The 4,849-nt window shown below is 40.3% G+C and overlaps 1 long non-coding RNA gene across 1 annotated transcript; it reads right to left on the bottom strand.

The window, feature by feature from the left end:
• Positions 1 to 635: 635 nt before the first annotated feature.
• On the bottom strand, positions 636 to 2,153 carry LOC144320010 (uncharacterized). Its single transcript, XR_013385609.1, has 2 exons — positions 1,551 to 2,153; positions 636 to 939 (listed from the first exon to the last, which is right to left on the bottom strand). It is a non-coding gene; the product is annotated as an uncharacterized LOC144320010 (long non-coding RNA).
• Positions 2,154 to 4,849: the final 2,696 nt, after the last annotated feature.

Here is a 4,849-nt window from a genome sequence, read left to right as displayed (position 1 = left end):
CTTTTCCATTTTTAGTCAACTGGTATACAAAGTATCCAGGTGGGTCAAAACATAAGTGCTTTTGATTTGGTAAGCTTGATAAACCATATATAAAACTAGTAGTGCCATCAACTCCTCTAAACACTTCATACAAATCAACTGATTTAATCCCACTGACAACACTGGGAGGTAGCTAATATTCTTATTTTTACTGAGGAGCATATTGAGGTAGAAAAGGTTAGTTAAGCTCCACAAGATCATATAGCAATCAGGCTTCAAATCTAGGCAGTGCAGCTGAAGAATGCACAAACCTGACTATCTTAGAATACTACCTCTCAGATAGTGTAAATCTTGCCATGAGGGGTAGGCAGACCAGCAGCATTACCTGGGAGCTTGTTAGAAATGCAGATTCACAGGTCCTACTGAATTGTAGTCTGCGGTTTAACAAGGGCCATACATGATCAACTTTTGAACAACTCTGCTGAAAAAGTGGTAGAGTAACCGCCCTAAATCATTGTGTACATTGTGGAGAATAAATGTGCATTGAAGTAACGTGGTGGATTCAAGAAAAAAAAATACATGAGAGAATAGACCAAGTTACTGACATGGCTAATGCAGAGGAAGAGAAGTTGACAAATCCAATATTAAGGCATAGCTGTATTATCAAATCTATATATTTGCATCTTGACACAGTTTTTCAGACTGTTCAAAATATTTGATTCATTGGAGTTGCTTTTTCAAAAACACTTGTTGAAGACAAGTTTGCTGCCTCCACACTGGGTGTCATAACTCCATCAGCAGGATTGGGGACAGGCTGCAGGTGGCCAGAGAACACAAAACAGAGTCTGGGAGACTGAAATGTTCAGGAAGCTCTGAATCTCCTGATTAGTAAGGGTAGCTCTAGTTTCTTCTTCATTCCTTCCTGGGGGATGGCAGTCCTTCCTGGGATTCTGTTTATACCTGTGAAAGTATACAAAGAAACAGAAATAGCACCTTCAACCTTTCTCCCAGCTTTGACAGGCAGAGTTCAAGAACTTGGCTCCCTGTTGCTTGGCAAGGCAGCAGAAGATGTGTATGTTTAATCTCACTATAGAATTTACATCTTTTTTAATACCTTTCTTGCAGGGAACCCTGGGTAATCCCAAGTGAGCATGACAATGTTGCATCCCTTTGGCTGTTGGGAAAGTCTTTGACAGCTTCAGTGCCCACATTTAAGGCAAAGCCACAAGATCCTAGCTGCAGACCTCAGGGTCTTCTCCATTTGTCCTGGCCAAGTATTCATTTTTTTTGTGGTATTTTTTTTATTGGAGTTCAATTTGCCAACATATAGTATAACACCCAGTGCTCATCCCGTCAAGTGTCTATCACCCAGTCACCCCATCCCCCCACCAACCTCCCCTTCCACTACCCCTTGTTTGTTTCCCAGAGTTAAGAGTCTCTCATGTTCTGTCACCCTCTCTGATATTCCCCCACTCATTTTCTCTCCTTTCCCCTTTATTCCCTTTCACTATTTTTTATATTCCCCAAATGAATGAGACCATATAATGTTTGTCCTTCTCTGATCGACTTACCTCACTCAGCATAATACTCTCCAGTTCTATCACATTGAAGCAAATGGTGGGTATTCATCATTTCTAATGATGGCCAAGTATTCAAACCTAAGATGCTTTAGGTGTAGAGCTGTTGAGATCTTACACTTCAAGAAATAGGATTGTGTGTGTGGTTATGAAGATAATCAGAGACAAGCTCCACTCTTTGCCAATAATTATTCACCCAAACTATAAATGGTGTCAGTAAGCTCTCAGAGTAGAAACACAAACATGACCCTCTTGGGAGGATTCATAAATATTAAAAATATTACCCAATGTACAGTAAGCTGTTTCTGTTAAGTGGGGTATTCCAAATAGATGGCTTCTGCTTTCAGGCTTATGGAGACCCAAAAATTTCTTATAAGGCTGAGAACTCTTCCTAAAATCACCAAATAACCTTCCCATTCTGGGTTTAGCAATTCTAAGAGAATTATCAAGAAGCAATGACCTGACCCCCACTATTCTGGGACCTGGAGACCTGCTCTTCTCTCTTGGCCAGTTTCTTTTTCTTCCCCAGCCCTTTGGAGCAATGTACCCAAATACTTCTGTGCTGTGAGTGACACAGTGCCCAGGACTGTGGGGAGAGCTGCACACAAATTTCCTGAGACACTGCAGTTTTCAGAGACTCAAGGACACAGTCCAACTTGTGTTTAGAAACCTCTCTAATTTGATAGGAATGAGTGGGATGGAGGAAGAGAGCTCCAGAGAGTGCTAGGCTCCTGAAGATGAATAGCAATTTCAATGTGTTTCTTCTTTAACAACTGGGTCACATAGACAAGTCCTAGAAACAGAGAGACTTGTATGGATACTCTCCTTCTACTTGGGGTTACTGAATTCTAGAGGGTCAAGACGTTGCTCCAAAGGTTTGGGGATTTCCCCTGGTGGAAGGAGGTTTCATTCTTTGTAAATTCAGCCTCAAAACCTTTGATTCCTTTAACAGGGTGTCCCCCTGATATGTACTTCAGCAGAGCTGGAGGCCTTGGTTGGAGTACTGCATGTACCAGATAAGAGGAGGAGTTGCCCTAAAGGAACAGTTGCATCTCAGCTCCAGAAGGGCTTCTTCAGAGACCAACATATGGGGAATCAAGTTGAATCACTGGCTGGGCTCTGCTTCCTCCTGAAACATTGAAGCTGAGTCAGTGAGAACAGGACAGACCTACTTAAAATGAGACAGTGTCTCCATTCAGATTCCAATCAGAACAACATTTCTGATATGGAGGCAGGAACATAAAATACTTGTTACTTACTGCTCATTGTGAAGAGCATTCTTAATAGCAGAATTGTCATTGAGAACATAGCTAGGCAGTGAGGAAGCTGATAGCTATGTTCTGGAAAATCTCCCCGAGGACTAAGAAAGAGTGTGCTAGACTGCGCTGAGTCCTTGTAAACTGGAAAAATCTGAGATTCCACAAATCCCCCCATTTAAAGGCAAGTTCTAGCTGGAGCATCTGGGTGGGTCAGTCGGTTAGGTGTCTACTTTTTCCTCAGGTCATGATCTCAGGGTCCTAGGATTGAGCCCCATTTTTGGGACTTGATCAGTGGAGGGGGGGCTGCTTTTCCCTCTCCCTCTGTCCCTCTTTCCTGCTTATGCTTTTTCTCAATTCTCTCTCAAATAAAAATTAAAATCTTAAAAAAAATAAAGGCAAGTTCTAGAGGCCGTTAGTAAAAGATGCTTCCTTGATAATGACTGCTCCTGGTGTTGAGCCTACTCTGAAAGTGCACCTCAGTGAGCTGTACGTTAGGAGCTCACAGGAGTGAGGTAGAAATTTTAATAGAAGAGGCTTTTCCAGCTTACATAACATTGCCCTCTGTGGGTCAAATATAGAAATAAATGGAGTCAAAGTTTTGGTGCCTCTTCTTTTTCCTGCTCCTATCTAGGCTTGAATTTCTTAGTATTATAATCTGATGAGAGTGTTTTCAAGATTCTGATTATCAAGAGGTTGTTTTAATCTTATGAGTTAAGCACTATTATTTAATTATATGAAGTAAATAGTATTGCCATCCTCATTTTATAAATGAGGAAACTGAAATGTGGAAGGAAGTTAGTTAGTGACAATGAGAATTTGTCCCATTAGCAGGATTCGGGAATCCATATTATTAAACACTGACAGTTTACTATTATAGTACTGAAGAGCAGACATTATCTCATTTAGTGAAGGGAAATCAAATCCTTATGAAGTTAAATAATTTGTCCAAGGACAACATAAGAATTTGAATCTAATCCATTATACTCCAAGCCCAGCTACTCATCCACCATATTACCTGTGATATGGAATTACTCTTTAAGGGTAGATATAATTTCACCAAGACAAGCACTCAGAGAAAAACCCAGAGAAGAATAGGAACTAAGGGAAATCTCCCAAGGAACCCAAACACTGAAGAGATGAGCAGTGAGAAATAGTACCAAGGAAACATTAAAGGGTAGCCCAGAGAGATAAGTGGAAAATCAGAAATGACTGGTGTCTAGAAAGAGAAGGGAAAAGGAGTTTCAAGAACAAAGGAATGTCCAACAGAGCAATGCTGAAGAAATGTCTATGAATAAGGTGATGAATGAAAAGTGTCCACTGATTTTTAACAGCGCAATGATCATATTTTGGCCCTTTTCAGCAGAAGCTAAACTGCAGTGGGATGAAGCCTGGAGATAAGACAAGGACATAGGAGATTTGAATATAGGACTGTCTTGCCAGATACTGAACTCTGATGGATAGAAAAGAGACATGGCGTTAACCAGAGGAAGATGTTGAAGTGATAACTGGGCTTTTAAAGATTAGGATATATTTACATGCTTTTGGAAAGGAACTAAAGGCAATGGGTTAAAAATCTGAGGAGACAGATAAGGCTGGAATATGGACCATAGGTAGAAGGACCAAGTTTTGGTAAGAGGGGAAAGAGTTATTTCTAGTTTTATAGGAATAAAGGAGGACAGGATTGGTTTAGATTTCAGCAATTTTTTAGAGTATGAAGGTAGAAAGTTGAAACATCTATTAACTTCTAATAGCATCTTGATCGGTCTTATACACCGAATGAAGTGCCTCCCAAGAAAGTTAATGGAGGAAGTTCTGGGTTAAAAAGTCTGGGGATTGTGAGAAATTTTGAAATAGTCACTATAGGAAATAACAGTGGGAGATGATTATAGAGAAAAAGAATACTTTCCTGGCAACACTGGGGGCCTCGTTAGTATTAAAGATGACAGCATGTTTTGATGACACTAGTCTGTACACTTGTGTGGTTGTATTGAACTCTGCTTATCAGACAAAGTATATATTATAAGAGGGCAGATA

The sequence above is a fragment of the Canis aureus genome, chromosome 9, assembly GCF_053574225.1.
Source record: "Canis aureus isolate CA01 chromosome 9, VMU_Caureus_v.1.0, whole genome shotgun sequence".
In the NCBI taxonomy this organism is placed as follows: Eukaryota; Metazoa; Chordata; class Mammalia; order Carnivora; family Canidae; genus Canis; species Canis aureus.
The sequence above is the reverse complement of the archived record's forward strand: the minus strand, read 5'-3'. Positions and strand labels throughout refer to the sequence as shown.